This window comes from Protopterus annectens, chromosome 13.part0, assembly GCF_019279795.1.
Source record: "Protopterus annectens isolate FY-2018-M chromosome 13.part0, PAN1.0, whole genome shotgun sequence".
NCBI lineage: Eukaryota > Metazoa > Chordata > Ceratodontiformes > Protopteridae > Protopterus > Protopterus annectens.
Genome location: NC_056747.1, coordinates 941651970 through 941664098, shown reverse-complemented (window position 1 = coordinate 941664098; position 12129 = coordinate 941651970). Strand labels below are relative to the sequence as shown.

At 40.4% G+C, this 12129-nt stretch overlaps 1 protein-coding gene across 1 annotated transcript in view; it reads left to right on the top strand.

The window, feature by feature from the left end:
• Positions 1-243: 243 nt before the first annotated feature.
• Positions 244-12129, top strand: part of COASY (Coenzyme A synthase) — a 570022-nt gene continuing 558136 nt past the window's right edge. The window contains exon 1 of the mRNA XM_044054708.1: positions 244-524. The gene's annotated coding sequence lies outside the window, so the exon portion shown is untranslated. The remainder of the gene's footprint in view (positions 525-12129) is intronic.

The window sequence follows — 12129 nt, the reverse complement described above, 5'->3', positions numbered from 1 at the left end:
TAATTTAATTTTTCTTATGTAACATTGTTTGTTTGCATTTACGCCATTTAGTATTCTTGTTAATGTAAAACAACTGGTTTTATACGTGTCATTACATCTGAATTTCTTAATAAATATGGCTTAATCTCCTAAACACCAATTACACGGGAAGTTATCGTATAGTAAATAGCGGCCCACTTCCCTTTCCTGCTAGACAACCAATAGCCAAGTCCTTCTTAAGTCCTCCCTTTCCTAGCCCCTTAACATCAATCATAAAGACACCTGGGGTCTCTTCTGCTTGGTGGTAGGGTTATTGACAATTGTAAAAAATAAGACACACAAGTATGCGTTGGTAACCTACGTAAACTAAATACAGTAGGTTTCTGTTGTGGATGTGTAGTAGGTGTCGATGAGAGGTTTATTGCGAAATATTAGAATATGAAATAATATTACACCGTACCGTAACTATTTCACTTAGCTTCAACATTTACCTTCTTTTGCTTAAAATTGGCAAGTTCACGATGGGGCAGTAACGATCTCAGCCAGTAAGTAATATTATACGTTATATTTGCACACCTGATTCTAGACATACGTATTAACACTAATCTCCGTATTCTGGCAGTTATTTGACTGAATAATGCCAACATGTAGAAAGTGTCCATGGTTTGGGGCTTCAGCTTCTGAGTTTTCACTTGCAGAAATGTAAAATATATATTGGTTTAGAAATGGCACTTATTTCTATTGTAGCTTCGGCAACATTATAATAATTAAAAGCTAGACTGTGCTAAATAGGCTTCACATTTTTAAGAACTTGAACTGTCATCATCATCAAGAGGCTGGCCTGGGAAAGCGACAGAAAAGGACTGAACCCCTTTGTAACCCGAAACTGGAAAGTTGCTTGTGTACCATACCAAATTGTTTTGCTGCCATTCATTTATTTATTACGTGCGTTTACCAGTCTGAGGCATTAAGACCCATCTTTCAACGAAGGCCGTGGGGGAAAGATGCATAGTAAAACAGAAAAGTACACACTAATGAAGACCGGTCTTAGAAATTTAGACGCTTAAAATTACACGATCAACATGTATCTGATTTTACTAATCTCGTGACTTCAGACCAGTTTGTCCAGAATAAAAGTATATTGAGATGCATTGTAGAAGAGACCAAATTGGTTAGAAGCCTGTAAAAATGCAGTTTTACTTTTTAAATTTGGTTGTCATTACTGTTTTGCAGCCTCTTAAGAACAGCACAAATAACTTTTTTTTTTTTTTTGCAGATTATAAGAATTGGCAAATTTCACATAGCATAAAGAAAAAATGCCACCATACCTTACAACCTTTCATAACTTTGATGTGTTGATAAAACACTTAATTTAAACAGAGAACATGTACATTATAATCAGGGTAATAAAACAGACCCCCTTCTCTGCGATCTTTTGGTTCTTGAGAAGTAGGCTGTTACTGAGCGAAATTTTTTATGTGAACATGTAAAGATGTGCTATGTAAGTGATGCAGAGAGGAGCCCTGTCTACAATCCGTGTAACCTGGGTTTGCCTAATGGATGCAAGTGCCTAGAGAGCCAGATAAGAACACGGGATGTCAATCTCCAGTGAAAGGAGTTTACAAACAGTTGCTATAGGAGCAACACTGTTGTAACTGTATGCACAGGGACTTGAGAGCATATTGAATCATAGTAAGGAGTGCGTGGATTTTGTAGCTGCAGAGCTCATGTAAGGAAATGCACTTCAGTATAGCAGACAGTGCAGAGCATCTGGTGACCATCAGAGATGAAACACAGTTGGGCATACTGCAACGTGACAGCTGCAAGCTCCACATCTTCTTCTTCCCTGCTGCAGGTCACAAGAGTTGTTGTGTCTTTCGGCTTATCCTGGTTAGGGGTTGCCACAGCATATTTCCGGTCCGCTAATGTTTGGTAGTGGATTTTTACGTGCTGAGTTACCAGCCCTGACGCACAACCTTCAACAAAGGCACGCTCATTCACGCATGCCTCCACACAGAAGATGCTCTAACTGAGAATCGAACGCGAAAACGTCTTGCTGTGAAGCGACAATGCTACCGCAGCGCCACTATGAAAAATATTTAAAAAGAATTCCATTGGCTGAAAATAGGGTTTTCAGTCCCTCTTCCTTTCTCAACCCTCTCGTATCATAATTTTGTAATAAATCCTTAATTCTTTAGTGTATGGTTTATATAATAAACCAATAATTCCTTGTGGCTATTCACATGGCGTAGTACAACAAAATGATCTGAAGGGTGGAAAAATTAGCATCTGAACAACTAACTGTTGTAACTTTTTTTTTCTTCATATGTTACAAGTAATGGCTTTCAGTCTGGACTGTACCACCTCCATACTGTTGTCTAATAAAAACAGCTGTAGGGTCAATTGGTTCTCCACTGGCTTCATTTTTATGTACAGTGACTGAAACTTTTTAGTACTATTAGATGTGGTTAATAAGGTAAACGCAGAGTAGGCAGTGTCTTGCCATATAGATTTAGTGTTTGCATATAATGGTGTAGCATACAGGTGCAGTGTTTAGTATTGCTGCCTCACTGTGCTTGTTTTTTCTTGTTTGTTTTTTTGGCTAGGGTGCCTTCTCTGTGCATTCTGCATATTGTCAGCCTTTCTGCATGGGTTTTAGCTGGGTGGTCCAGTTTCCTGCCTCATCCCAAAGATATGCTGTAGTTGCACTGGCAGTCCTCCAAGTAGCATGTGTGTGTACTTGCACGTGTTTGCACATGTGCATATCCTGCAATGCATTTGTGCCCCATTCAGGATTACTTTCTTTGTCTTGCACCTACCGAGTATCAGAACAGGTTTTAGCTCTCCTGTAACCCCAAAAAGGATTAAGTGGGTAATCAGAGAATGAATATTTCATTATTGTTTGTTCAGTGTGAGTGCATACACGAGGTCTATCTTAGATCACCGAATGCCTAAAAAAGCGAACAGTGATTAATCGACCCTATGTAAGTGAAAGCTTACAATTTTGAACTGTTAGAACAGCGATTTTTTTTCCTAGGGAAAAAAATCGCTGTTCCAACAACAAAAAAAAAATAAAAAAAACACTTTAAACATTAAATTAAGTGAGGGGCTTTCCACCCTTCGATGGGGGATGTGCCCCCCACACCCCCTACTTAAATATACCAACTCTGAGACCGCACTACAGTGTCGAAAATGGCAAAGTAACGAAGCGGCCAAGCAAATTCTTTCCCCGGGGAAAGAATTCGCTTAAAAGCCGCTTCGATCTTTTGCCGGTTCCGTCTTTTGAGTTCAACCAAAATGCATTCGAAAGAATGCGTCTTCGGTCTTCTAATAGGGAAGCCATACACGTACAAGACAAAACCATTACATACATACATACAAATATTTCAGGCATGGGCAATAATGGCCTTCTAGCTTGCCAATATACCAGAATAGTTGTTCTCATAATAAGTGTTCAGGTTGTTGTTAAAAATATCTAAAGTAGTGCTTGCATTAATGTAATTTGGTAGTCTCTTTTATGCATCAGCAACTGTCTCAGAGAACCAATTGCTATACCTCTCATTCTTGTATAATAATCTGCATAGGTTGTCTGATGATTCTTTATCACTTTTTGATAACTCCAAACATTCTGAGAGGTAGTTGGCTCTAAATACCCTGTATACCTGAATAAGGCTTTCTCCTAAATATCTGCTTGAGACATTGCACAAGTTCAGATATGTTAATCTTTCATAATAACTTACATTTTCACATATGTGGATGTTCTTTGGTGTATTTCTGCTGTACTCCTTCCATTTTATTCTTACTTGTTTTCTTATAAGTTTTCCATTTTGTTGTTCCATACTCTAGTTTGGGTCTGTTGTAATTCACAAACAGTCATTGTATCATTTCTGATTTCCTGACTCTCATATGGTTAGTTTTTGATGTGTTTATCAGCATATTATTCTCTTGTGCGAAATGGCCAATTTTGTCTAGTTATTTTGCAGTTATGCCCTGTCTTTAACGCACACAATCAGTTTATTCATTTTCAGGTCCTCTTTATAGATACTATAAAACACCTCAGATGAAAAAGATATGAAAGATGTAACCTAAACAAGTATGCACCTAGGAAACAGCCCTTTTTAATTTCTCCAAGTCGTTTGGGTTTCTAATACCATGACGAGAGTGGACCCCATTCCTAAGTCAAAGTACGATTAAAGTTCATGAAATTAGTAGTGTCTCAATCTTTCATGTCAGCCAGAAGTGCTCTTTGGAGCACCCGCATTGTGCCCAGTAATGACTCTGCAATTTGTACAGAGTTATATGGATTGGTAACATATCTAAATACGATTGTAGATTCTTTTTATAAGACCCATTGCTCCTACTACTATTGGAACTGTCTGGGTATCTTTCTTCCACATTGCTGCCGTTTCTACCTGCAGATCCTGATATTTTGTGACTTTATGTCTCTCTGTATGCAAGACACTGTGGTCACTGCGATTTCAATGATCAGTGCTACACTTGTCTTCTTTTCTTGAACCACTATATTCGGTTTTCTAGCATCTGTCTTTTGAACTGTTAGTAATGGGTGGTCCCATGTGATATAAACTTCATCATTTTCTATGATGCTTTGTGGCTTGTGTTTCCAGTGTTTTTCAGTCACTTCAACACCATAATGTTTGGTGCAACAATCTTGCCACATTATTATGCCTTTCAGTATGCAGTCCTTCTGACATTAGTATGTCGCAACTTACAACAAGGTGTGCAACGGTTTTACAAAACCTACATTTGTCTGTTTCTTCCACATGTTCAGTTTCAGTTTTCTTGGTTTGAATTTGCCTCTCCTTAACCATTCCTGCATTTGTTCCTGATCAACATGAGGTTCTTCCAGAAGTTTTCTATACTTGCAACTATATTTATGCTTTTTCCACATTTCTTGCCTTTTCATCTCATCCTTCACCTTATAGGTTCATAGGTAGGTACTAGGCTATTGGCCCTAGGGCCTATTTAAGCCTAGCCAAAGGTACCCTGGCTTTCGCCACCCAAGAAAATTATTTTCCTGCGCCACTGTCGAGCAGAGCCACAGAAGTGATCCTTGGGGTGAATTTCCTATCTCCCATCCAATCATCAAGATTTTTCTTGAACAGTGCTAATGAGGAGCTTTGTTTAATATAGATAGGTAGTTTTTTCCAGAGTATGGGAAGTCTCTGGGACAGGAATCTATCCCTCCAGCATGTTCTGTTTATTGTGGTGACAAGGTTTAGGTCCCTAGAGCGTCTAGCTCCTAGAGATTGGGGTTTCTTTAAGTGGAGCATGTCTAAAAGCTCTGGGATTGACATAGCTTTGTGTGTTAGGCAGAGATCGCCTCCTGAGTAGGTGATATGCAATGGAGTAAAGCTGCAGTTTTTTGAGACGGTCTGCATAGGGCATCTCTTTGAGGCTGGTAATCTTCTTTGTGAGGTATTTCTGTGTCCTTTCCAGTTGTAGATGTCTTGTGAGGTACATACCAAAAGGGGCATTGTACTATCTAATGGGTCTAATGAGTGATGAGTAGAGGGGAACAATGACCTCTTTTTTTCCTGGATGAGAAACCTTTTGTGATGAGGTGTGCCACATAGAAGGATTTCCTGACTACTGTGGTGATGGGATTATCAAAGGAGACTACTGTCCACCTGTGTCCCAAGGTCTCTTATCACACTTTCAGTGTTAAGTAGACTACCACCTATGTGGTAGTTCATGGGTACTGAGTTTTTACCAAAAGGAATGACAATGCACTTTTTGGCATTGAGCTTGAGGCCATGGCTTTGACACCAGGCATCTGTCTCACCAGGCATCTGTCTCAGCAAGGCCCTTTTGTAGGATGTCCACATCTTTTGGAGTTTTGATTATGGCTCCTAGTTTGTAGTCATCTGTGAACTTCGTTAGCCAAAGACCTTCTGTGTTGGCCTGTACTTCAGAGAAGTAGATACCAAACAGGAGAGGACCCAGGACTGAACCCTGTGGTACTTCACTTGTCACTGGTCTGAAGCTGGATTTGGAGTCTGCTACTTTCACAGTGTGGGTTCTGTCAGTGAGCCAGTTGGCAACCCATCTTGTGACATAGGGATTTATACCTAGTTTAGTGAGTTTATCTATAATTCCAGAGTGGGGGATGGTGTCAAAAGCCTTGGCGAGATCGAGATAGGCTGTGTGAACCACCTTACCCTCATCTACGGCTTTGGTGACTGCTTCAAAGAAGTCTATCAGGTTTAGGAGACATGATCTGCCTTTTACAAACCCGAACTGGGTGGGGTCCTGAGTTTAGAGATTACCAATGTCATTGTTTATAAGTTCCATGATGATACGCTCCATAGCCTTGCAGACCAGGCTCGTTAGGCTAATGGGGCGGTAGTTTCCGGGGTCTGTGGTGGCTCCCCCTTTGTGGAGTGGGATAACTGTCGCTGTGTGCCTTTCAGTGGGCACATAGCCTGAGGTGAGGCTATGATTGAACATGGTACTTAGGTGGGGTGCCAGATCGTTCTGTAGTTCATGTAGAACACAGCCTGGGATGTCAGGTCCCATGGATGCTGTGTTCTTGGCTTTGGATAGTGTGTTTTGTACCTGTGCAGCCGTGATTACAGGAACTTTGCATTTTTCTGGTATAGAGATGGGCCCTTTAGGGGATGACAGCGGGGTAAAGTTAGCGCTGAACCTGTCTGCCAGGACGTTGGCAATATCCGTTGGTTCTGTATATTTAGTGCCATTGTGCTGTAACTCAGAGCAGATCTGAGTGTTGCCATTGAGATTCTTAACATAGCTATAGAATGCTTTGTGGTTATCTTTAGTCAGTGGCAATTTTGTTTTCATAACTAGCTTTGGAGGATTTTATGAGGGATCTCCGCTTCTTACTGAAGCTGACCAGGGAGTTTCTCCAATCATGGGATTTTACTCTTTTTTTGCAACAGTTTCTTTCTTCTGTTGTAGAGTTTGTTTATGGCAGGGGACCACCAGATTGGCTTCCTTTTTTTGGAGGATAGCATCTTGGTTCTGTTAGGGATTGCACGATCCATGCACTCATGTAAGTGCTTATAAAGTGCATTTGTGTAGGATTCAGCAGTCCTACCTCTATTGTCCGTCAGCATGGGTGTCGTGAAGTTTGCCACTTCTGTCTTAAGAAGCGTGAAGTTGGCTTTGGAGAAATCTTTTACTGTGGTTTCCCTAATGGGGGGTGGGGGAGGGATGCGGATGTCTAGGGTGATTAGCTTATGATCGGATCTGACCAACGAGGAATTGACCACTGGTGTGGAGCACCAGTTGCCCATGTTGGTAATAACCAGGTCTAGGATATTGCTGCCCCTGGTGGGGGTGTGGATAAGTTGATCCATGGCATTGGAATTTATGAATTCCAGAAAACGTTGAGCACAAGAGTTGGTACATGAGTAGTTTTCCCAGTTAATGGTAGGGTAGTTGAAATTGTCCAAGTGTATTAAGAAATGAGGAGTGGGAATCCTGGGGCATGGTGGGGGATCTGTAGCAAGCTACAATTTGGATTGTGGTCTTGCCCAGAGTTAGTTGCACTTGGATAATCTTGGATGCATTATGCTGAGCAACTAGCCTGGAGGTGTGGATATCCTTAATGAATATGGACACGCCACCACCTTTAGTGTTTCGGTCCAGGTTAGGTGGCCGAAAGGTGTGGTATGAATTATAGCCTGGTAATGCAGGGGTACTCTCTGGAGCCTTGAACCAGGTCTCTGTCACTGCAGTGATGTCGATGTTCTCCATTTTAAGGAGTGCCTTTAGAGAATGCATTTTGAGGTTTAGACTTCTAGCATTGAGTAGCAATACCCTCAGATTCTTCTTGCTTGTACCTGTTAGGGTGGTGAGTTTGTCATTTGAACCTTGCCCAAAAAAGGCACTATAGGGGTGGCTAGAGCCTTAGCCAGTATCCGGAATCCCAGGGGTGACAGGTGCAGGCCATCTCTGGCAAAGCATCGTGGCTTGTCGATCATGTCATCCCAGGCAGACAGATACTGGATCCCCTTAGAATGACACCAGAAGCTTAGCCAATTGTTGGTCAATCATTTTGTCCTTGTACTGTGGCATCATTGTGGGTGATGGCAGGATGCTACTCAGGGCTAGGGTCATACCTGCCTGGGCTACAAAATCGGGCAGCTCCTCCATGTCCCTTTTCATGTAGTCCAAGGAGGTACGTCTCAGGTCATTCACACCAACATGGACAATGACAGAGTCATATTTGTACTTGTTGTGGAGTGACCTGAGTGCATGCGTTATGTGGCGGATCCTGGCACCCGACAGGCAGCTGACAGTAACTTTCTCCTTGTTTAGCCTGGTGAGTGGAACATCAGTGTGCCTGACTATAGAGTCACCTATGACTATAGTGTTGGGTATGTTGTTATGCCTTATGGGCTGTGGTTGAGTGGCACACTGAGTTTGTGGGCTATGTGTCATTTGGGTTGTGTTGGGGGGTGGAGGTTGCTTGTGTTTCTGCTTTGGAGGTCCCTGTTGCATGGGCAGGTTTTTACTGAGAGCCTCAGCGAATGTAGGTGTGTGTTTTGTGTTTCTATGTGTGTGTTTTGGTGGTGTAGGTTTTGAGGGAGTATGTGCTGAGTGTGGTGTGGTGCAAGTGTTTGCCTTCTCCTCTTGACTGTCTAGTCCAGTCTTGGGTGAAGATAGCTTTGCTTCCAGTTTGGCTATATAAGTGCATCTCTCACAGGTTGTAGTGTTGGGTGGTAGGAGGAGAGGGTTGTCTGAGTACATGAGGCAATTACTGCATTGCCCCAAGATGCCCAGATTTATCAGGTAGACAGGAGAAAACACCGGGGGATGACCCTTAGACATGCCTGGATAGGTGCTTATTTGTTAAGTACTAGAAACGGTTTTCCTCTAGACAGTGAGGAAAGTTGAGTGCTGTAGTAATTTGTAGCTTATTTAGTGCTTACAATAAGTTCTGAACAAGTGCTGAAACAAAAAAACTGGCTAGTTCTAAGAAACAAAATTAAGCTAGAAGGCTTCCTTCCAACACAGAAAGGCTTGGGCTCTAGAAGCCTACAAATAGTCCTGGACACAGCAAATCTATATCCAGGCTAGGCTACCCACAGGAAAGGCAGGAAACAAGCTTAGAAAAAGTTTTTTTTTTTTTTAGTGGAAAGAGATTTTTATTTAGTGGAAAGAGAGAAAGGAGTAGCAGAAACTAAGCTGATTGGTCTTCTCAAATGTTCTCCCTGTACTGGGTAGAATGAGGTAATGACACTAGACTGGGTGGAGGGTCCCAGATCAAATTTACACTAGGGGCGGGCAACTGCAAAGCCACCAACTATAAAAACACTATACCAACAGGGAGGGAGAGTGGGAAACAAACTGCAGAAATGTTTCTCACAGCTGAAAAGCAGCAGTGAGCCTTTAAATGAAAGTTTTAAACAGCTAAAGGAGCCTCTAGAAAAAAGAGTGTAATTGCAACAAGTTATCAGAAACAAACAACCCAACAGATGCTTAATAAAAGTGGACAATTTCCAGTTAATACCTCACACACAGTGAAACTAGCTAGAAAAATACACAGTGCACAAAGTGCTATAAATAACCAAGAAATAAAGAACAAAATAAACAAAAAACAGGATACTTAATGTTATATTCTTTTGTTTTTTGGCACGTTCCATTGCTGCCTGATTTTTATCCACTTCTGGTTTGATTTCCGTTCCTGCTTGACGCTAATATGCTTCTGCTAAATTAAGCAGAGAAGTCATCTTAGACTTATTTTTCTCATGTTTCAAAACTTTCACTACGTTTAGGGCTTGTGAGGTCAGCAGATATGTGTGGAGTCCCACGATTGCAGATCTATACATATAATCAGTTTCAAGGAGGCCCATCCCTCCTTCAGAACCGGGAATATATAATCTTAATATGCACTGATTTTTATAAATCATTTGGTGAGCATGGAGCAAAACTGTAAGTTTGGACAGGAAGAGCAGATTGGTTTATAGCTTGAATTTTCTTCCTAGATGTCAGTGCTGTTTTCAGGATTAATTTAAGTCTTCTGAAATATTCCTTAGTAAGTTTTATTCGCATTTGTTCATGCTATATTTTTGATCCTTCATCAGTTCCCAAGTATTTGTACACTCCCTCCTGCTCAATTCTTGTCTCAAACTGATGTTTTCCTGACGTTGCAGTTTTCCTGCTTTAAAGGTTGCTTTTGCACATTTATCAAGACCAAGTGACATTCTTATACCATCTGAAAAAGTTTTGACAACTTGCAGTTGTGCTTTCAGTTCCTCATCTGATGAGCTGTACAGTTTAAATCATCGACAAAGAGAATATAAGTGTTTATACTTTGTTGTTTTCTGGGAGTCAAATTATAGCCATGGCCTAAGCTGTTAAGTAGACAGCTTAATGGGTTAAGGGTAAGGCAGAATAGAGTGTCACCCTGGAATATCCCCCTTTGAATTTTTAACCATGGGATAATAATTTGTCCTTTATCATGGCTTAATTACAAAGTGGTCTGCCACTGTTTCATGGTCACTGTAATGTAATCGATCAGTGTAGGGTGTATCTTATACATTTTTAAGCACTCTTTTATTCATGAATGTGGGATACTATCAAATGCTTTTTGTAATCTATCCATGCCATACTTAGATTCTTCCCCTTTTTACAGTTCCCCACTATGACTTTAACAACAAATGATCCTTTGTTCTATATGACTTTCTTTTATTGGCCTTTTGTTCTACTGCCATAATTGAGTTTTTTCTTCTAAATGACTGTAAACTCTGTCAGCATCAATTCCCGTGTATAGTTTACACGTCGTCGGAAGGCAAGTTATCAGTCTATAATTTTTAGGGTAGCTTGCAGGTTCACGTAGGAGCATTGTTTTTCCTGTTGTTAACCAGGTTGGTGTCTGTTCGGGGTGTGCATATAAATAGTTCTTACTCATGGCTAAATCTTCGTGCAAAGATGTTAATACTTTAAGCCAAAAATTAGGTACTGCATATAGGCCTGGGGTTTTCCAATTAGAGGCTTTTCTTAACTTTGTTTCAATCTCTCTGGGTATTACTTCATCCGATTTCATATCCTGTATCTTTGAATCTCTTATTCTTTCTTTAACTTCTTCTATCCATTTAGCATGTTTGTTGTGTTCCACAGGATCTTCATAAATACTTCTCCAAAATGTGTCTATTTCTTCTTCTTTGTTTTGTCGGTATTTCAATTCCTTTTACTTTATTTCTCAATTATTCTATAAAACCTTTTTGGATATTTTGTACTTTTCCTTTATATTTATTTTCGTATCTTCTAAGTCTTTCCGCCTGTGCTGGAATTTTTAGTTAGTTATTTGGAATAGTGCATGATAGATCCTGGTCTGTTCTAATACTACGCATTGCGTTTATCACATCTATTTTTCTTAGTATTTTTGTTGATCTATTCCTTCTATAATCTTCTAACAGTGACACTTCTTGTCTTAACTGCTTTATAGTTTTCTTTGTTCGATATTTCCATAATGGTATTTGATTTCTCCCCTTCCTGTCCCTCACTGCCCAGTGTTCTTGTGGTAGAACTTTATCAGTTACTAATTTTGCTGCACAGTAATGTATCCTGTTTACTTCTGTTATATTCAGACTAAAGAATCCAATGCAAAAGACAAAAAAAGTTTATTGCAAAGCTTTCAGGTCACAAACACCCTTCCCCAGTGCTACTGTCATGAAAGTAAAAAATACAACATTTAAATAGGAGTTCTTAAAAAACACATGATTACAGCCAGCCTATCACAGAAAAATAATGATACCCCACCCCCGTTATATCATATGGGTCTCTATGAACAGTCCTAATTACTGTGTTCATTTGTTTTATCAAACTTCTGACTTTTTGGGTTTTATTAACCTTCTACAGTCTATTTCTTTCATTGATCTTGATATATCTGTCTATGTCTATTAAATCGAGCAACTCTTCTCTTAGCTCATTTTCTTCCAAACTAAGGGCACATCCCTTGTTTTCCAATTTCTGCAGGCATTCTATAGAAGATTCTATATCATCTTCATGTGGCACGTTCTCTTCAATTTCATCCTGTGCCATCCGTAACTCTGTTATATGGGAAGTCACTGGCCTGTCACTCCTCAACATGGGCTGCATTAGAGTTTCCACAGTTTCCTGTTCCATCCCTTGCTGTCAAGCTTCAAGTGAATGTTTAAA